At 39.8% G+C, this 23414-nt stretch overlaps 1 pseudogene; it reads left to right on the plus strand.

Moving 5' to 3' along the window:
* Nucleotides 1–22199: 22199 nt before the first annotated feature.
* Nucleotides 22200–22315, plus strand: LOC129411390 (5S ribosomal RNA; annotated as a pseudogene).
* Nucleotides 22316–23414: the final 1099 nt, after the last annotated feature.

Raw genomic sequence — 23414 nt, forward strand, 5'->3', positions numbered from 1 at the left:
CATCAATTAAAAAAGATTTCTGTAATAGATTTGTGTTTCTCTGCACAAATATTTGAACTTATTGCTATTTTTGGGGTATATATGAGTTTTCTGATCCGGCCCCTTTGGGATCAAAGTCGGTTGGATACGGCCCCCAGACCAAAATGAGTTTGACACCCCTGGTCTGGTGTATTCCGATCCCTGACCTAGTCGCTGGAGAGAAATGAAACTGAGCAGAGGCACTAGGTGACTTGGCTAGAAGATGATACCCAAAAGAAAAACATTTCCATGGAAAGAGAGGCGGCCCTCTTCCAGGCCAAATAAGAATCAGGTTTGTGGAGATGCAAGCCCACGCACAGGAAGGACAAATGCATTCAAATTCAAAACATGCTTTTATTTAGTCTATTTTTTGGGCTAAAAAAGTTACATACTGTGGCCATACTATGTTAAGCAAAGCAATAACATCTCCATGGAAACAAGCAGGTCGCCGTCTGTTCACCGGAAACGTTACAGTACATATATATTTGTCTGAATGTGGCTGCTTGTGTCCGCTCTTCCACAGTCTCCATGGCTCCAGATCTGTCAGTGCAGTCCTTGTGTGACCTGATGCTATCGCTGCTCTGGCTCACACTGAATTGCCCGGACTTATGTAAGAGTCTATAGATACTCTGCATGTTCTCAGTGTCACGCAGACACATGTACAGTGCCCTTTAACATGACTGCAACACGAGTGACGGCAAGAGCCAAGAAAGTTTAAGAAAGGCTCTACTGTTAAACGATCTATATATAGTGCACATGTCTGTTTTCTTTATGTTGGGAAAATGAATCTCAAGTCGATTATTTCTGCTTTGACATGTCCGGCTGCATTTCCATGTGGAGTTTTCATGTTCTCCCTGTATCTGTGTGGGTTTCCTCGAGTTTGTTTTAATTATAGGATCTGGCAACCCAAAGTATGAAGCTTGAACATTACCATTATCACACTAGGGGGGTGCTCTACCTGTATCGCTATGCTGGAATGTTCAGCAGTTACCATGGAGACACACATAAGCAAACAGCGGCAAAAGAGAAAACTGTTGATTAGTGCCGACTCGCTGGTGATTGTGATAATATGTTTAACAGCACAGATCAGCCCACCTGTCGTAGTGCAAAATAAACCAACTCCTTCAACTCAGATTGTGTTAAAACAAGCACAATCAGAGACAGCAGCCTGGTCCCTCATGAGGCATTGGTGGGGGAAGTTCATCACCACAGAAGCAGCTTATGAGGAGCCCAGCCCATACCCCGGTTATGTGTGTGCCAACTTGTGTGATGATTGGGTGAATATTTTCGCTCGCAGATGGTTCAGAAATTGCTGAAATTGCCTATCCTTTATAATGACCGTTCAATTGACCCGTGTGACCTCAAATGACCTCAGATCATCACCAAACTTTTTTTTGTGGCATCCATCACGGGGGCTTGACCCACATACCAAATTTGGTGACAATCAGTCCATAAATGGCGGAATTATCGCAGGTGGACAGACACACAGACACACAGGGTGAATACAAAACCTGGTCAACCCTTCGGGGACCAGGTAATAAAGCTCAGATCAATACTGTGGCCGTCAAGTGCAAAACACTTTTACATTTCACAAGTTTGAAAACAGAATTACATTTAAAATACACTTTTACATCTTGAAAACAAATTCCAAGTTTCGTAAAAGACATTTGCAAATGAGCAAGCAAATTTACAAAACACGAAACATTTGTACAAGTGCCAAGACAAATTTAAACACAAATTCAAACCCTCGAAACAAATTAACAGGAAAGTTCTTGATGGAAAGGGAATGTCATAAAAAGCAGCCATAATCTTAGTTTTGCTCAGGAGAAGTTGACTAATACTAGTTGTTGTTCGCCTTTAGATTTTTGTCTTTCTTACCTTGATAATTGTTGATTTTTTTTCTTGATTTTTGTTTTTTTTCCACAACTTCCGGCCATTGTGAAAAAGGTCTGTGTGTTTCAGAGGTTTGTATTTGTGTTTTTGCCACGTGTAAATTTGTCTCGCGCTTGTACAAGTGTTTCATGTTTGGTAAATGTGTTTGCAGATTTGAAATTGTGTTTTAGGAATTGTGAATTTGTTTTCATGGTGTAAATGTGTATTTTAAATGTAATTCTGTCTTGTGTTGTGAAAAGTGTAAAAGTGTTTTGCATTTTCCAACCATCGTAGATTAAAAACTAATAGCTGCAAAGTATCTATAGTACTATTACCTCAGAATATCTAAGGACACGCATATGTATTGTTTTTATTTATATTAAGAAAAACCCTAAAATCCCTCCTCTACACAGTGAGCCTAAATCAAAGTCAGTTCACTTGGGTCACGTTCTTCTCGGTCTAAACAAATATTTCTCTTGTCAGATCAGCGTCTGCCATGCGATCCGTAACCCAAGTTTTGTGCCAAGGTTTAGCGTTTCAAATACACTTCATACTTCATACTTCATACGTGATGGAGCGTTTGACCAGTTTACGGGGGAAGAATCTGGAGCTCAGAGTCTCACGTTCTTCACTGTTCAGCACCGGTTCAGACATACAGACAGACTGTGATATAAGAGAGAGGAGACTGTCCCTAGAGAACCCGGACCCGTGTATCAGTTGTTCATTTGTTTTTTTGTGACCATACCAGCTTGTAAAAGCCTAATCCTGTCAGATCTCAGAAGCTCAGAGGCCGGGCCTGGCTTGTACTTTCCACCACTGTCAAAATCAGGTGCCACAGGGGGGTTGCAAAAAAGACTGTTGTTGTGTCCTTAGGCAAGACACTTCACTCACATTGCCTAGTATGAAAGCGCTGTGTGTACGAGTGATGGTGGAATTCGGAGGGACCGATGGCGCCAATTGGCAGCCACGCTTCAGTCTGTCTGCCCCAGGGCAGCTGTGGCTACAATAGTAGTTTACCATCACCGGTTGTGGAGAAAGAATAGAATGGAGAAGAATTATGAATCTATGATGCTCTGTAAAGCATCTTTGTGATATATGTCTGTGAAAAGCGCTATATAAAAAAGACAGACATACTTTAAAAATAAAACCAAAAATAAGAACTGAACCAGGACTTATCCAGGACTAAAACAGGTCTAAACCAGGTGAGGACTGAACCAGGACTGAATCACCAGGACGTCAGGACGGATGCACCAGCATAGACTGTCGGGTGATAAGGACTGAGACCGGGACCAGACTGAGACCAGGACCGGGAATGAGACTGGAACAGACTGGGACCAGACCGGGACCATACCAGTACCAGACCAGGACTGAGACCAGGACTGAGATGTATGGAGTTTAAAAACAGAGTGGAGCACTTCTTGTATTTTCACATGACATCACAAGGTGGAACAGAGTGTTTTCTGTCACTCTAAACACAGTTCCAGGTCTGTTTGTCATGAGGAAACAACATTATAACATAGATCAGAAAATAACGTAATATGGGTCCTTTAAAGCCACAGTTTGTCATTTTACCATAATTTGCCAAAATAATAAAACATTAGCATGTATTTTTCTTTTTTGTGTCTTTATTTCACAGAAAAAAATGTGTCCTTACTCTGAGCGGGCTTGCACCTCCACAAACCTGACTCTTATTTGGCCTGGAAATAGAAATGTTGTTCATTTGGCTAAAATATTCCTCAGTAAAAATAAAACATACCCGTCTCCAGTGTGGTTTTAACTTTCTTTCTTTGTGAAATCACTCATCATGCATGTGACCTGCTCTCTCCAGAATGTTACACGGTGTACCTTTAAACTGGCTCAGAAACTGTCCCAAAATTACACACTCTGTACAACACTCCCTCCGAGGAAATCTTTGTACACGGCCTTTAATCCAACCAAATAATATGAAGATCAGCGCGCGGCGTCACTGACAGCGGCGTGGATTCCCAAACGCTTCATTATGGCAGAGTTATGCTCACGCTTGTTTGTGCAGATGGAAAAAGAGGAGGAGAGCGAGGCCAAGCGGAGGCACATGTCCAGTGTTAGAGGACACCTGCCCTGCACGTTATCCAGAGGGACACTGTATCTGCCCTGTCTGCTCTGACTAGACGACCCAAGATCCACCACACAGCTCCTTATTTAAGAGTAAGGAACAGGACTGGACGTGAGGAAAACTCCTGCTCATTATTGATATGGACACAACAGTTCATCAGAATCATCATGGCCACAGTGAAAAAGCTTAATTGTTCACTATTTTAATAATGGTGATCTAGAATTAAAAGAAAACAGATGTATTGTAACGGCAGTGGTATTAAATCAAATTAAAATGAAATCTAATTTGTGATTTTAAAGGAAAACCCTCTAACTTTATGAAGGAACATCACCTGCATGACTCTATAGATACAGAAAGTTAAAACCATACTACAGAACTTTTACTTCTTGGGTTCTTTTACAAAAAAAAACCAAAAAAACCCCAAAAAACAATACAGTAATGTGTATTGGGTCATTCCTCACCAAATCTCCAAAATGCCTCTGCTAGACCATTTCAGATTTGACTGAAAAAATCCTAGGTGGTTCATACACCTTCCAATAAAAAAAGTCCCAAAATTTAGCCCCTAACTCCTAAAAATATTTGTCAACTCTCCCCTGACCTGTTTTGAGTGAGGACCTGAGTTTTCCTGAGTTTCCCAAGGTGACACTTTCAGATTGTTGTATCTAAAAAACTATTTAAAGGTCCTTCAAATTTTGAAGGGTTAAATTTGGCAAATGTACTTGTAGAATCAGAACTTTTACACAAATGCTTTTGATTTATCACAGATTTCTGGGGGCTTGAATTTGCTTGAAAATTCTACTCTTCAAATGAAGGACTGTGGAAAGTGCAGTTTCAAAGACAGAGGTTTGATATTGAACATACACCTTCCCACACACTGTACTTTGTATTTTAAAATTGACCCTCTGATGAACACTCTAGAAGATGTTAAGTGTTCAAAATGGAAACAAAAAATAAATAAATTGGTGCCATCTTTACCATGTTATACCAAAAGAACGACAGCATAAAATGGACAGTTTTAGAAAGACTAGATGTCTGTTTTTAAACATATCCAAAATTTGGTGTTCTGCCTTATTTTTGCAAAATTAATTTTTGAAAATGTGGAGTCTGAGATCTTTAGAACTAGTGAGTTCAAACACTGGATCAGGGAGGTCACTGAAATCAGAAAACCAGTCACGGACAGCATAAACCGTGATGACGGCGCATTCCTCCTTTCGCACACCTGGGACACCTGCCTCCAGAGAACAAAGGGTGACGAGGCGTAACAACAGCTGACATACGACACGTCACCGCCAACACCGGGGACAGTTCTGAAGATCGTTTGCAGCCAGCAGCCGAAACAACAGACAGACATTATTCATAAATCATAAAATAAAGGTGGATTTGACCATTATTGAATATTAATGAGGATATTTTATTGTTGACTGAGCAATTAGTACTACTCAAGTTTTAAACAATGAAAAACCGTAACTGAAGCAGCAATAAAAAGATCCATGAGTCGCCTATTTGGACATTAAATGCAGCCCATTTCATTTTCTTTTCAACATTCAATTGAACAAGCAATATTGGAACAAAATAGTCAATAAACTAATTACAAAAAGAATAGAAATTATACAAAACATGTCTTAATATGTGTCAACACGTGTCAGAACTGTATATTGCAGACCTACATGCAGATCGTGACAAGGCGACCCAAAAAAAATCTCTTGCGACCCACCTGAGGGTTGCGACTCAGTCTTTCAGAAACAATGCTTTACTCTACTGTCAAAACTCTGAAAAAAACCCAGAAGTTAAAGTACATAAGAAGACAAAATGAACATCTTTGGTTCATACTTTGGAACATTCACATAGACAGACAAACTGTGAAAGATTACAGCCAAAGGAACAAACGCTGGCATAATTTGTGTCACTACTTTATATTTCTACTGGAGTAACATTATTTGACAGTTACTTTTACCTGGGACATGTTCCTGACTCCTCTGCCCACCTCTGCAGTTGAATAAGAGCGTTGATAATATGGAAAAATAGGTTGTTTTAGAAAACTCATGTATTTCAGGCTGTGTGGGCACCGAGGATGACTCAGTGTTGCTTTGTGGCAGATGGTTGAACACTGGCACTAACTTTGCACATAAGACTGAAAGAGATGGAGAGTGCTGTCTCTTTCAGTGAAAATGGGACTAAAAATGACTTCATTTGAGTCGTTTTTCAGGTTTATTTGCTTAAAGGTGCACTATGTAACTTTTCTAGTGGAAAGTCCTCCTGTGAATTGTCTCCATGGACGTGTTCCACAGGGATGCACTGATCCAGCTTTTTCAATTCCTTTTCTGATTCTGATACTACAGATTAAAGTTTTTGCTGATATCCACCGATACCAGTGAAGAGAAAAGAGCATTTATTTCCTTTAAAGGGACACTTCGAAATTTTGGACATAAGGCCTCATTTCCTAGTGAGCCAGAGTGTTGGAGACATGTGGAGACACTTTTTAAAAATATTCCGTCCAGTCCTTGAGGTCGCTGGTGCTAGACTAGTGCATGTCTTACCCACTCCACAAAACACCCGAAGCAAATCTATTATTACACCAGATCATTGATGTGAATGTCTGTGTCGATAGAATAATTTCAGAAGTAAAACCAACCTTGCATTTGAAGGATTTATATCTGAGCAGCAGCAGCGAGTTGTCCTTCTTAATAGAAAGTTTGGCAGTGGCGAACTGATATATGAGAAAATAGTCCCTCAACATGCGACAATTCATGCAATGCAAGGTTAGTTTTATTTCAAACATTATTCTATCTACACAGACATTTACATGGACAGTCTGGTGTAATAATAGATTTTCTTCAGGTGTTTTGTGGAGTGGGTAAGACTGTTTTTAGTGGCAGGATAACTATGGCCATTGACATGCACTAACCTAGCACCAGCGTCCTCTGCAAATACAAGAACTGGATGGAATATTTAAAAAAGTGTCTCTACACGTCTCCAACACTCTGGCTCACTAGGAAACGAGGCCCTATGTCCAAAATTCTGAAATGTCCCTTTAATCAAAAATAAAATAACAGAACAGCTTTGGGTAAATAAAAATTTTAACATTATGAGACCTTCTGAGCCGACTAAGACCTGTAAATAGTCTTATTATATGGATTATATGCCCAACCAGGATATTGTTTGAACAGATATTTGGAAACAGGAATTTTTCAGTACTGGCACCGATATCGTAGCCAGGCTGGCACCACCCAGTGCCTCCGCTCAATTTCATTTCTCTCCAGTAACTAGGTCAGGAATCGAATACACAAGACGGTTTGCAAGAACACTGTGAAGCCATGACGTCAAACTCAAGCGCCTGTCTGTGTCCCTTTTGTGGTACAACACAACAGTAATCAAAGTTGTCAAGATGGATGTAGATGAAGACAGACATTCTGTGTTGGCAACAATTTTCAAGATCGAGGATTTAAAGCCGAAACAAAGAGAATGTTTGGTGAATTTTATCAAGAGGAATTATTATTATTATTATTATTGCCCTTCTTCCTATGGAATTTGGTGCATTACATACATCACAACCAAAAAAAGTACCCGATTACCCTCGAGCGAATGAATCTTAATGCTGTGAGGTCAGACGGTTTCCACAAAGTGAAACCGGCTGATGAATGAGGCTACTGATATCGGCACATCCCTAGTTTTCCACAGTATGCCAATCAAACTTGCATTTATTCAGTTACGTATTGTTAAAAAAAACAAAAAACTGAAAAAACCTTGAAAAGCATGCATCCTTGATTGATGTCTACAGGTGATTCCATGGAGATAGAAATGTGTAATAGTATTTATACCATGAACATTCCAGGCAATGCAATAACATCTCCATGGAGACAAGCAGGAGGTGAAGCGTCCATCAAAAAATGCATAGTGCACCTTTAGTTTCAGTTCTTTTGGTGTGTTTTTATCATTTTCTGTTAAAGAGGGAGCCCTGTGAACCTTCTAACCCTGAGTATAATCTGCATTAAACAGAAGTGGTATCCCTCTTACTCATATAGATATTCATAGACAATAGAATTCCCCGTAGGGTCAGCGCAGAGTCACACACACTCACTGACCTTGAATATGCAGAGTCCTGTGTCATTGTTGAGCCCAACTGTTAATGGAAATAAAAGTCTTAATCATGTGTGAAGTGGATTGCAGGATCATATTACATTCCTTATAGACCTATAGTCACATGTGTCAAAGCGCCGGCCAAAGCAAAGGGCTCATTATGTAACCAATGTACATAATCTATATGGGCTGACGATTTGGAAAAAATATTTAACTGCAATTTTTTCAGACAAGTATAGTGAATAGAGTCAAGATTTCTGTTTTTAAAAATAGGATTCAGTTAAAAAATCCAAAATTCTGTTCAAGAATCACATTTAAGAACATGTTTGTGCAGATCTACACTACAGGGTTAACAGTTTTTATGTAGGATAAAACTGAAATTTAATTGTTAATGAAGGAAATTATTAGCCTGATTTATCAGCCGGTTTCATTTCGTGAAAACCGTATGACCTCACAGCATTAGGATTTGTTCGCTCCACAGTAGGCGGATACATTTTTTTATTTAACCAATCACTATTTGGTCGTGACGTATGTAATGCACCAAATCCCGTAGGAAGAAGGGCAATAACGTCTTTCCTCTTGATAAAATTCACCAAACATTCTCTTTGTTCCGGCTTTAAATCCTCGATCTCGGGAATCGTTGCCAACACAGAATGTCTGTCTTCGTCTACATCCATCTTGACCGCTTTGTTTACTGTTGTGCTGTAACACAAAAGGGACCCAGAGGCAATTGAGTTTGACGTCATGGCTTCACAACTCTTCACTGATTGGCCAACTTCCGGGGTTCTTGCAAACCGTCTAGTGTATTCTGAATCCTGACCTTGTCGCTGGAGGGAAATTAAATTGTGTGGAGGCACTAGGTGGCGCCAGCCTGGCTAGCAAAGGCGTGCACATGAGCAACAAAACACAAAGCAGAACAGGAACAACTCAAATTGGCCATCTCTGACCACTGTAAAAGAGAGAAGCGCATTATGGACTGGGACGGAGCAAACATCATTAAAACTACTGAAATAGAGAAATGTGCCTACAGGATGATAAACCGGGACGAGGGGACTTTTTCTCTCTCACCCACCTGGGATACTGTCCTGAGAAAGTCGGACTGCAGATGGTGCTGTTGTCCTGCCGCCACCGGGAAGAAGACAGCGCCAAAACCTGGAAGACCAGTCACCAGAGCAGTAGAAGCTGTCAGGTATGAAAAGAAACTCTTGGACTACGTTTATATGATGACGGACCGAACAGAAGATGCAAAAGTGGCATCGCGTTTTCACTTTTTATTCCGCGTTTAGACGAGCGTTTTCGGGAGGAAATCTGCGTGCATACGGTGACGCAAAAGTGTGTGGAATTTGATTGGGTATACATGCCAGGTGGCTCGGTGGTGACTCTAGGTGGTGATGTCCATGATGTAAATGCATACGTGACGTGAGCAGATCTGACCAGAGTTTTGTATCTTGGGCAGTGTAGACGGAACCACTATGGCGGAGCGTATTCAATTTTCACTAATCACTATTCCACTCTGGAGGTTGGTTTCAGATTTTTGCGTTTTAAGCCCCAAAAACACTGTCACGGTCTAAATGAAAGGCACTTCTGATAAAATATTTTGTTGTTTTTACCCGCAAGCATTCTTGTATAAACAGGCTCTTGGTAAAAAAAAAACAAAACCTAATAACATATGCCTGAAGAGGTTTTGTGTAAACAATTTTGAGTAATCTAGAGATATCGGTTACCTGTATAAGCCTGTACAAGCTTCAGCTCACAAACCTACGTCAATCATGCTCCCACAGCATAATTCTCCATAAATATACAAAAGCATGATATGAAACCTTACACTACAACTTCACAAACCTAATACGATGTGCAGTAGTTTTATTAGCAGGATGCACATGGATTGTAATGTGATAACGCTCTGAAGCTGGAGTGATAGAGGGAGTACTCAGAGCTTCAGAAACAAAAGTTAAACTTAATTAAACATGTGAATATGGCGTTTTTGCATGAATATATCCATTTCAGAACAGTAAAAAGTAACATGTTGATCTAGTTATGTTATGTGTACTAGTATGTGTACTATTGCGGTGTATGTGTCTCTTGTTCTGCAGTAAATTCAGTTAGTCTGTGTGCCCTAATCACGTCTGTGCCTCTCGCTCCCCTCTCTATATTTACCTGGTGTTTGCACAGCTGACTCTGCGCTGAAAGTGAAGTCCCTGTGGTGGCTCCCTGCGGTCACCCAAGAGGAATCCTGCATGGAACACGTTTCTACACTTGACTCTTATCCAATCAGGAATCAGGAAATGTCAGTCAGCAGGGAAATGGGCAGAAAGAGACAGATGGGGAGAGATCTGGTGCCATTCAAATGAAGTTTATTTATATAGCACATTTAAAGAAACTGAATGTAAGATTTAGATTTTAAATTCGATAAACGTGACCAAACTGTGTCTCCTCCAGATATGAGGTAAAAAAAAAAGGAAGGACTTTTCCGTTTTCAGTTGAAGACATTATTATATTTAAATGTTTACAAGCATATGTTCACTTTTTCCTTTCATTTTCTCCAGCAAGGAAGGACTTTTTCACAGGTATCTGTTTTTGAAATGTTTGAAAATATATCAAACTTGTTTTCAACATTCTGTCTTGTGATTTTATAAATGCATCACACTCTTGTGCACATACAGTATCAGTAAACTTTAAGAACACTTTAAGGAGTATATTTCATGTATATAAATAGTAAGCTACGAGTAATATGCCAAGCAAACTTAAAGTACAACAACAAGTAAACTTGAAAAATAACCAAAGATCATAAAAGTATCCTTAAAGTACACTATAATAAACTAAACATAGGGACTCGAAGTATATGCATAGTACATGGCAGTATATAGATAAGATAGATAAGTGTACTTGTGATATACCGTATTTCCTGCACTTTACAGCGCGCTCTTAAGCCTCCAACCCCATCAAAAAATGACTGTGCACCCCACAATCCAGAGCGACCTATACATGAATCCATTCGGGTGTCCCAGCACGATTTCAGTAAACTACAAAGCCGTGCCACCCGCAGAACACACACAAACACACACGGAGCAGACAGCGACCGCACAGCGAAAAACACCCACAGACACACTCATCACTCCACGCCGACGAGGAATAATACAGAGGAACGAACCGAAAAAGCGAGTGCAATGTGCCACGTCTAGACACAACTGAACAACTGAGTCACTGCGAACACGCCGACAATCCAGCGGTCCCAGACAGCACCCTCCCTACACGCCACAACTGAACAAAGCCCAGAGTCACCGTGAACGCCACAAACAAAGTCCAACTGACCCATCCAACTGTTGTGTTTCGTTTAAAGTCCAGTGCGGTTTATATGTGAAAAAAGTTTGAAAATAGACCATTTAATATCACTGCGTCTTATAATCTAGAGCACCCTATAGTGCGGAAAATACGGTATACATATAGTATACGAGCAGGATATACCAAGTACATTGATAGTATATAGATGAGTCTACTTGTTGTATACTTTAAAGTGTACTTTTGCAAACTTAAAATGAACTTAAAATTGTATATATATATATACTTTTGTAATCTTAAAATGTTCCAATTTAGTACAAAAAAGTATTAAATTAGTATACTTTCTAGTACACTAAAAGTAAATGGTCCATAGTATACTTGAAATACTTATACTGAAGCATACTTAAAAAATTTTTTTTGCAGTGTAACTAAAGATAAGCAAGGGACACAAACATTCACATAATTTTTTATACAATTACAATAATATGTATATTTTTTATATATTTCTGTGGAGTATTTTACATGTTCTTTTTGTAAAATTAACGTTAATCTTTTCTAACTTATAAAAGTAAAGAAGGCGCAGTAATCAGAACTTTGTCTCAGTAAGATTTGACTTTCTTGCTCTAGCCCCTGCTGGTTCTACCCCCTCTGTCCCTGTATCAGCCCTGGACTGATGCTCCCAGGCTAATACCTCTGGTCTATTTTGGCTGCAGGGATCTTATGTAACGGCAGCACCACTTTGGCCGTCACCACCTTATCATTTTACATTGAGCAGGTGCACAGCTGATCACTGTTCATCAGAGAGTAAACAGGGGACAGGTCTACGGTGAAAGTGCAGCTTCAAGATACTCAGAGTACTTAAAATACTTAATTCAGTCTTTTATCACACTGGTGGTGATAAGATACTTGTGTAGCCGTAGCTGCCCTGGGGTCGACTGATGAAAATGTGGCGGACGATCTCTGCCAAGGGCCTCTCCAAACACCAGCGCTCTCTCACACAAGTCGGGTTTCGTGCCGGGATATTAAATTTACTTGTATGAGTTTCCTGGAGACTGTTACCTTAACCAACCCGACAACTAACCTTTATCTAAACCCATATCTTAACTTTAAACTCCTAGATTACACAAAATTGACTCTTGTGAGGTTTAAGACATGTTAAAATGTTGTTACCTCATCAAAAACAGACCAGGAGTTGTGTTTTGTCTCATTCACACATGAGTAATCCTTTATTATTAGTCGGTCTACATCTCCAAAACTCAAAATGCTTAAAAGTTAACAACTTATTTTACATTTAGTTCAGCAGAGACGGGCAATTCCAGGGCCTAAATAATTGCATTGATTCTAGTGAAGGTGTGTGGAGTTTAAAAACACAGTGGAGCACTTCCTGTATTACCACATGACATCACAAGGTGGAACAAAGCATTACCAGGTTGAGAGAAGAAGAACTCAGCCTAAATATGCAGGAATTGTGTTTTAAACATGTGTGAATGAAACAAAACACATCTCCAGGTCTGTTTGTGATGAGTAAACAATATTAATATATTATTATTGTGTAATATGGACCCCTTAAACTATGTTGTTCTTCTAATATTGTTTTATTATCAGATTTTTGGCCCTCACACAGAATAAGGTCCCCAAATGCCTGTATATACATGATTTCAGTCCCCACAATGTGTACGCATGTTTAAGCATTGGCAAATTGAGTGAAATGTCTTGCCAAAGTACACAACAACAGTATGTACACGCAACATAGAGCTGGAAACCACCATTGGGTTTGTGGGATAGCATTCTCTGAACAACTGTAAATAAATTATATCTATGTATAACTCTAACATGAATACTTCAACTGACTGACGCTTTCTTCTTGTCCAGATAAAAATACAGATCATAAAACCCATGAAACACAAATTGTTCTAAAGCTATGCTCACACTACCCCACACATAAAAAACACATCAGAACTCACTTATCAGGACGAGAAAATGGCCAAATATTTTCACAATTTTTATCGTTTTTGTTTTGTTTTAAAGCAGCCATATTACACTATTTTCTAATTTGTTATATAATGTTGTTTCCTTATCACAAACAGACCTGGAGTTGTGTTTTGTTTCTTTGTTTCGTTCATGTTTAACGCACAAACACGGCATAATTAGAGAACGCTCTTCTCTTCGGAAAACACCGTTCCACTTTGTGATGTCACCTTCACTAGAATCATTTCAAGGGCTGTTTACATGAGAACATGTAAAACAGGTAAAAATGACAAAATATTTTATCGGAAGTGCCTTTTGTTTAGACAGTGACGGCATTATTGGGGCTTAAATACGCAAAAATTTGAAACCATCCTCGAGAGTGGAAAAGTTGAATACGCTCCATCGTAGCGTTTCTGTCTACACTGTCAGGTAGTGCGAAGATTGGCTCCAAAAGACCCAGAGTCGAAGCAGTATTAAACGGGTTTTAATGAATCCAAAAGACTTGCAAAACACAGAAACATCCACAGAACAGAAAGACAATCTGACAAATGGGGGAAGACAAGACACAGACTAAAAAGGGAGCTAATGGGACACAGGTGCAGCACATTAGGGCGGGGCAGTAATCAAAGGCGGGAACACAAGAGGGAGGAAGTAAACAGCAACAGAAAACAGGGTAAGTAATAACAAAATAAAAGGGAACAAACAGGACATGACATACACTGCCCAAGACGTAAAATTCTGGTCAAAATCAAAATTGTTTCAAGGTAACAAAATCATAACAGGACTTAAAGCTCACAAGAGTCAATTTTGTGATGTTTAAATTAACTTTATTTGTAAGGTTATACAAGCAGGACCTCTGAAGCGACTGTATGGTCCTTGAAGAAGAACCAGGTCTGCCCCCGTCCCTCCTTAAAGCCAGAACCGCCCTGTGTGTCCCACGAGACCAGAGCTCAAAATGAGCGTCATAGAAAAGTGCAGATAGACTTACAGCAGCACATGCATGTCCCCAGAGCAGAGGACGTGACACACGCACAAGTGGAAAAGTTATTTAAGATCTGAGTACGTCGCTTTATTTCACTCATAAAACATGGGCTAATCCTGGTTTAGTCCTGGTCTAGTCCTGGTTTAGTCCTGGACAGCAGCACATGCATGTCCCCAGAGCAGAAGACATGACACTAACGAGTGGAAAAGTTATTTAAGTTCTCTGTCGGTCGCTTCATTTCACTCATAAAACATGGGCTACTGCTGCTCTAGTCCTGGTGTAGTCCTGATCTAGTCCTGGTTCAGTCCTGGTACAGTCTGGTCTAGTCCTGGTACAGTCTGGTCTAGTCCTGGTCTAGTCCTGGTCTTGTCCTAGTTTAGACTTAGTTTAGTTCTGGTTTAGTACAGGTCTAGTCCTAGTTTAATTCTGGTCTAGTCCAGATCTTGTCCCGGTCTAGTCCTGGTTTAGACCAAGTTTAGTCCTGGTTCAGCCCTAGTTTAATTCTGGTCTAGTCCTGGTTTAGCCCTAGTGTTATCCTGGTTCAGTCTGGTCTAGTCTTGGTCTAATCCAGATCTTGTCCTGGTCTAGTCATGGGTTTAAACCTAATTTAGTCCTGGTCTAGCCCTGGTTTAATTCTGGTCTAGTCCTGGTTTAGCCACGGTCTAGTTCTGGTCTAGTTCTGTTTTAGTCCTGGTCTAGTTCTGGTTTGGTTCCAGTTTAGTCCCATAATTGTACGAGCACCTGTGTGAAATGTATGTGTGTGTTTTTTATGCTGTAGTCTATGACTGCAAACAGAATTGCCCCTCTGAGATAAATAAAGTTTTCTAAACTAAACTAAACTAGCCCCAGTCTAGTCCTGGTGTAGTCCTGGTTTAGTCCTGGTTTAGTCCTGGCCTAGTCCTGCTCTAGTTCTGGACAGCAGCACATGTATGTCCCCAGGACAGAGGACATGACACTAACGAGTGGAAAAGTTATGTAAGTTCTCTGTTGGTTGCTTCATTTCACTCATAAAACATGGTCTAGTCCTGGTCTAGTCCTGGTTTTGGTCCTAGTTTAGTCTTGGTTTATTCCCAGTTTAATCCTGGACAGCAGCATATTGTCCCCAGAGCAGAGAGGACATGACACCAACAAGTGGAAATGTTATTCTTAGTTTACACCTAATTTAGTCCTGATTTAATCCATGTCTAGTTCTGGTTTAGTCCTTTTCGTAGTCCTAGTTTAATTCTGGTCTAGTTCTAGTTTATCCGTGGTTCAGTTCTGGCCTATTCCTCGTCCAATCCTGGTCTAGTCCTGGACAGCAGTAATGCATGTCCCCAGAGCAGAGGACATGACACTAACGAGTGAAAAAGTTATTTAAGTTCTCTGTCAGTCGCTATATTTCACTCATATAACATGGACGAGTCCTGGTCTGGTCCTGTTCTAGTCCTGGTTTAGTCCTAGTTTAGTCCTGGACAGTAGCACATGCATGTCCCCAGAGCAGAAAGGACATAACACTAACAAGTGGAAAAGTTATTTAAGAGTTATTTATGAGTACGTCGCTTTATTTCACTCATAAAACATGGGCTAGTCCTGGTCTAGTCCTGGTCTAGTCGTGGTTTAGTTGGTTTAGACCTAGCTAAGTCCTGATTTAGTCCAGGTCTAGTCCTGATTGTGTGCTGGTCTAGTCCAGTCCAGGTTTAGTCCTAGTTTATTCCTGCTTCAGTCCTGGTTCAGTGTGGTATAGTCCTGGTCTAATACAGATTTTGTCCTGGTCTAGTCCTGGTTTAAACCTAGTTTAGTCCTGGTCTAGCCCTAGATTAATTCTGGTCTAGTCCTGGTCTAGACCTGGTCTAGTCCTGGTTTAGTCCTGGACAGCAGCACGTGCATGTCCCCAGAGCAGAGAGGACATGACACTAACGAGTGGAAAAGTTATTTGAGTTCTCTGTCGGTCGCTTCATTTCACTCATAAAACATGGGCTAGTCCTGGTCTAGTCCTGGTCTAATCCTGGTCTAGTCCCGGTTTAGTTCAGTGAAGTAGAAATGTTATTTAATCTGTGAGTGTGGCTTTCATAAACTCGTCCGTGCAGCAGATCGACTCAAATGAACTTAAACAGAGTCGTGTGTGACATGAGAGGATTTCAATTACACTTTAATGGAGGAACATAAAGTCTGTCAATCACACGCACACCAGGAAGACTAAACGTTATCTCACATGTTATTTCTGGTATTTCACTGTAAAAAAGGAACACTAAATGACCTAAATTCAGAATATTAATTATAGTTTCAAGGTAATTGTGTATTATGTCAACCAATATTATTTCGACAGAAGAAGAACTCAGATATGCAGGATTTGTGTGTTAAATGTATGAATAAAACAAAACATAGATCAGAAAATATCATAATACAAGCCGTTTAACACAATTAAATAAAACTAAATTAGGGTTTAACCAGGATAACCCCTCAGATATTTCAAATGAGGACAATGAAACAATACATTATTCTACAAATCAGGCATTTTGGGTAAAGTTAAAGTATCACAGGATCTTAATATCTGTTATAAAAAAAAAAGGCTGTTATGAATGTATTATTATTTAACACTGATATAACGGCTGTTTCGCAATTGGAAATCTTGTCATGTGAATCCGATATTAAAGTTGTTTATGCTTCTTTTAGCCCAGTGCTGAGAGAAAGAACACAGACTCAGTGAGGACGAGACACAGCACAATACAGACTTGTGTAATGACAAACCAAGGGCAAGAGAGGAAACTGAAACGAACTCCTACGAACTGTGCAACTCAATTTACCACTTATTATACTTCAGAACATTCTCCATGGAGATTGATAAGTGTTGTGCCATCCGTTTGAGACTTTATTTGTAAGGGACAGTTTGTAATTTTGGACATAGGACTTTATTTCCTTGTGATCCAGAGTGTTGGAGACGTGTGGAGACACTTTTTAAAATATCCATCCGGTCCTTGTATTTGCAGAGGCCGCTGGTGCTAGACTAGTGCATGTCAATGGCCATAGTTATCCTGCCACAAAACATCCGAAGCAAATCTATTATTACACCAGACTGTTGATGTAAATGTCTGTGTTGATAGAATAATGTTTGAAATAAAACTAATCTTGCATCGCATGAATCGTCGCATGTTGAGGGACTATTTTCTCATATATCAGTCCGCCGCTGCCAAGCTTTCTATCAGGAAGTACAACTCACTGCTGCTGCTCAGACATAAATCCTTCAAATGCAACATTGGTTTTACTTCTAAAATTATTCTATCAAACTAGATGTATTTCATATTCACTTTGCAGAAGTAGTGGTTAATGGCCCTGTTACACCTTAACGATTTAGCCAGTGTTTACCGACGTAGCAGAATTTCCCTAAAATGCTGGCATATGCTGAACTAACGATGTTTATTTTTCAATTTTGGGTGTATACATAGTGTATTTGTAATGAGTTGTACATATACATAACATATTAATAAGTTATATAGAACGTTTTATCACTTACATATAACTTATACCAACTAATGCTTAGAGTGTTGCCAGCGTCCACAACTTATGCCCAATGACATAACTTATGCAGAGTGTGCGGCACTTGTGTCATCGCCTAGAAAAAGGCTGCTGCTCAACAATCCAGACATCGCAGTAGTAACATTAATCAGTGTCATGCCAAAGACAACTCCGAAGAACGCTTCCCCATTTTTATTTACCAGTTTCCCTAAACGCTGCAGTTTCCCTACGCCATTATACAGCAGCTATAAGTTAGAAACATGTTCAGTAAATTCTGTGGTCGTTGGAACATGCGTCAAATACATCTGCATACGTCAATATGTTTGGTATATGTTTGGTTTGGTATAAGTTACACACAGGTTAAAAGGACATTACTCATAAGTTATGGGAACGCTAGACACGATCTCAGCGTATTTGGATTTATGAGTAACTTACAATTAACGTGTGTGAACATGTGTCAACGATTGTATAACTTAAGTTATGTTCAGACTGCAGGGCTTAATGCTCAATTTGGATTTTTTTTTTGTGTGAAATCCGATGGTTTTGCGAGGTCATTCACATTTCCAATTAAATGTGACTTGTATGTGATCTCCAGTGTGAACAGTAAACGGCCCGAAAGTGTCCCGCATGCGCACTGGAAACACGACGACGTCAACCGTAGCGAGTGTGCTCTGTGTTTACGGAAGTCGCCTAAACATGGACACAGCATTGAGCACCTGGAGAGTTTAAAGTTGCTGTCGTACCAGAGCCAGAACATGTATAACTTATTTGTTGTAAGGAGGAGCTTGAGAAGGACGAGGTTTTCATTAACAATTTTCATACGGCGAGAAGAACGTTTGTGTACATTTGTCGCTTGTGGATAACGTGTAGGTTGGATGAATGCGCCTTGGCCGTTCAGACTGAAGTCGCATGTCAAAAGATCGGATATGTATCAGTTTTAGGAGCACATATCGAAGTGGCCTGGGTCGCATTTGAAAAAATCGGATCTGTGTCGTTCAGATTGTCATTAAAAGATCAGATACAGGTCACATAGGGGCCAAAAACTTACTTACTTACTTACAACTTATGGCCCATGTATGCAGGATGTATAAACACATGCTGACAAACATCGAGAACTTTTCAGCATGCTAAAAATGTTTTGCCATATGTTGACATATGCCAGCGTGCTTTAGCGTGCTCATAACTTACACAAAACATACCTATAACTTATCCGCCACACACATACACCAGTGTATTTGCCAAATTGTTTGTACATTGGCAAACGTTGGCTAAATCATCAAGGTGTGACAGTTTAACAAAAAATATTGTTGCTAAAATGTATTTGGTTCTTAAAAAACAGTAATATCTCATAGAGTATCGTGTGCAATATACCGATTATTGCCATATCGGGAGCTGTGTATCATTTGGAATCGTGAGAGATCCTGTGACTCTAAGCTCTAGTTCTTATGTTCTTATGTTTCTGTGGTTTTCTGATGGAGTTCACCTGATGAGAGACGCAGCAGCAGATTAAAGTGGGACAGGCTTCACACAGGACATTACACGGCCCTAAATATAGAGCCACAAAAGTAGGCTGAGCTCAGGGGCCTCTGCCAAAACAGACCAGAATAACACACAATGTAGAACTGGGCTTTACGTGTTGGAGAAAAGGCCATAGCACAGTTTTATACAGATTTCAACGTTGCTATGGTTACAGTTCACATTTACAGTTGCAAATTTCCTCTATATTTGACTCATCCTTCAACACTATAGGGACCCGTCTCCAGATTTTGAGCGAGGCTTGGTCAGGACAACTTCAGCTGGAGTATTTTACATGTTGTGCAAGTTTTGGTTTCATTACAGAACCTTTATTAAACAAAATTATTCTTGTGAGATTTAAGTCATGTTATACTGTTGTTAGCTCATCAAAACAGACCTGGAGTTGTGTTCTGTTTCATTCGCACATGTTTGAGTAACACTTTATTATTAGTCTGTCCATATCGCCAAAAGTCAGCCTAAATATGTAGAGTTTGTGTGAAGGAAACAAAACACAAAACAGTAGGTCACATGACACCACGGGGAAGTGTAGCCAGTGATAAATTCTGAAGTTATCACCATGGATCTATTAAAAATAACCGGAGGGTGTTGCTGCTTGTAGCTGCCTCCAGTTGGCGTAGTGATCCCCTGGGCTGAGAAAGGATTTTTCTCATAGAGCGCAATGCAATCACAAACTGCTCATGTTCAGCTGACAGGGCACCTACAACTTTAAAAAACATTGGATTTTCTGCAGATTTGTACCTATTTTTAAATCGTAAACTTTTTCTCAGCTCATAATCCTTCAGTTGTCTTTAAAAACGCTTTATAATCATTAGCTCCGACTCCGCTCTAGCTCCTCTCGCTCTGATTGGTCAAAGCGATCACGTGATACACGAGCCCGCGCTCCATGTGTGCGCTCGCGTGCAGAAAAGAAGACTACTGCGCATGCTCAATCGGCCCAGAGCCACCGGAAGTACCTCACCGGGCTAAAGGCGAATCTGGAATCATGCACCATTGAGCTCAACCCATTGACTTGAATTGATGGACATTTTGAAACCCCGGGGCTTGGTTATCGCTGGCTACACTTGTAATCTGTAAGTCTTTTATGGGCTAAATCTAGTGTTTTCAAGAAGTAGACAAGAAAAATAACAAAAACTAAATCTAAATCATATCTGAAGGAGCAGTGCAAGAAACGCAAATGTTCAAATAATTTCATATTGACACGTAAAGCTTTTGTCACTTGTGGACTTCCTTACACTGTGAAGAGGAACTTAGTTTAGTTTTTTCTTTATTTGTCAGTGATTATGCACAGAGTTATTCATCTAACAAAAGAACAGATGATTTGCACCAGATTTAACTACTTTCCATCTGCAGTACTTGACAAGCGAACACACATAAACAGTACATCACAGTTATATACAAGAAAACATGAAACAGTGCAAAGGTGATATGATGACTGACAGAAACATAGGCTTATCTTACATAAAAGTGAGCTGTTGTACATCTGTAATGCATGTACATTTACTTATCATTAATCATTGTTATAAGTTCTGGCTGCGTTTGGAAAAGAGACGTTATTGGATTTTTTTTCTGAGAAGCTTTGAGATTGTGATTAGATTTGCCACTTCACATTTTAAACACGTCCGGAATAATTCACAAAAATATAGAAATAGGCCAATGAACTGAGAAAATAATACAAGAATCACTGTCAGAACATGTTTGAACAGACCTTAACTACAGGGTGAGCAGTTTCTATGCAGAATAAGACAGGAGATTTATTGTTGCTGGAGGAAATTATGGTACATTGCAGCCTCACCGATATACTAATTACTGTACGTCCATTGAAATTGCGGTTAAATTACTATTAATCTGGCAGCCTTATTATAAGTCCATCAGTCACCCAGGCGAGGTCTATATATATATATATATATATATATATATATATATATATATATATATATATATATATATATACATATCTATACATGTTCCTGTAATAATATTGTACTGTGGGACCAGGTAATTGTCAGATGCAGTGAGAGGCAGTTCTTATGTAATATTGAATAGTTCACATAATTCTCAGCAGCTCAGGCCTGAGACTATGGGCAACCCTCTGACTCACTCCTCCTCCGTCCTCCTGCACTCACAGCCAGTGTCCACCAAACAGCACCAAAAACCTCACAGCTTTCATTTTGAAGAGGCTTATTTCAGCAAAGCTCATTTATCTTACAATACACCAAATGGATCCTTTAAGTCGTGTTGTAATGCCGCTCAAAAACAGACCTGGAGTTGTCTTTTGTTTCATTCACACATGCTTGAGTAACACTTTATTATTAGTCTGTCAACATCTCCAAAGCTCAGAATGCTCTGTTCCACCTTGTGATGTCACAAATAGGTGCAAAAGAAGGTAAAGATCCGCACTGCAGTTCTTTGAAGCTCAAAAGTCTTTATTTCAATGACACTGCAATGTGATGTCATTGAGTTATTTGAGCAGAGAGAGCGTCAGTGTAACCTCAGAGGAACAGGTATCTTTAAAAAAATGAAGATGATGAATTTCATGGTTTGACCCCATTCACATATCACAATGAGTGTGTATACATGCACATCAGTATCCCGGTTATTAGCCATGTCCCAGACACTCATATCCCGTGTACATGATCAAATGTAGTATCCCGGTTTCTTGACATAATCTTACAAATGCGCAAGCACAAAAATTAACTTAACTTAATTTATTAAACTAGGAAAAATACAAACAACCATGAGCTACTTTGGCATAAGAAGCTTGGGAGGTTCCTAACCAGCAGTGAGGAGCTATGATCCACTGTGCAGATCAAACCAAAGGTTTCCAAACAAGTTCAACACTGCAGCAGATCCTTAATTAAAATCTTCTGCATAAATAAACTCAACTTTTGTGGCTATACCGGCTTGTAAAACCTGATCCTGTCAGATCTCAGAAGCTAAGCAGGCTGGGCCTGGGTAGTACTTGAATGGGAGACCGCAAGGAATTCCAGGTGCCACAGTGGGGCGCCAGTGGCAAAACACTGTTGTTGTGTCCTTAGGCAAGACACTTCACCCACATTGCCTAGTATGAAAGTGGTGTGTGCGTGAGTGATGGTGGTGGTCGGAGGGGCTGATGGCGCAAATTGGCAGCCTCGCTTCCGTCAGTGTGCCCCAGGGCAGCTGTGGCTACAGTAGTAGCTTACCACCACTGAGTGTGGAGTGACTGAATAACAAATTGTAAAGCGCTTTGGGTATCTTGAAAGGTGCTATATAAATGCAATCAATCAATCAACTTTGCAACATATAAACCATAACCACTATAGATCCACATCAGCCTGTGTGATAATGTGATTCAGCTTTGTCACATTTGTTTACATTTTACAGAAACAAAACTTAAGACCACATGGCTTATTTGCATAAACTATAAAGCACTGAAAAAAACAGCTCACTCCTTGTGCGCTGATGCGGTTCAGCTTCTGTCAGAGTAAAGGACACGACTCAGTGGAATATATGTATATATTTTTCAGTGAAAGAGGATGTGCTGCTGATGGTGAGTCTATTCTGTGTGTATATCACGTTGGAGATGGTTCATGTTTAACTTTTCAGCAATCACACACATACGAGTGCAGATTGTACGTGTGCAGCTCTTTATTCTACAGTCATTTCACTCATGTATGGTCATTTTATTTATGTTGGTCACTTTATTTATGTTGGTCACTTTATTTATGTTGGTCTATTTATTTATGTTGGTCACTTTATTTATGTTGGTCTATTTTTTATGTTGGTCACTTTATTTATGTTGGTCACTTTATTTATGTTGGTCTATTTATTTATGTTGGTCACTTTATTTATGTTGTTCACTTTATTTATGTCACTACTGTTGTGGTGAAAAGACTGAAAAGTGTTTGTCTTTTGGACACATGCGCACTTAACTTTATGTTGCAGTAACCGGGATACTGCGTGTACATGCCACAGTATCCCGTGACTATCGGAATATACTAGCTACAGTATCCCGGTTTCTCATAACCGGGATACTAAAACCGGGATAGTGTGTATACATACACCATGCCGAAACCGGGATACTCAAAAAACCTGATCATAACCGGGATACTGATGTGCATG

This window comes from Boleophthalmus pectinirostris, unplaced genomic scaffold (assembly GCF_026225935.1).
Source record: "Boleophthalmus pectinirostris isolate CB_2022bp ecotype Guang Dong unplaced genomic scaffold, ASM2622593v1 HiC_scaffold_4, whole genome shotgun sequence".
NCBI classification, from domain to species: domain Eukaryota; kingdom Metazoa; phylum Chordata; class Actinopteri; order Gobiiformes; family Gobiidae; genus Boleophthalmus; species Boleophthalmus pectinirostris.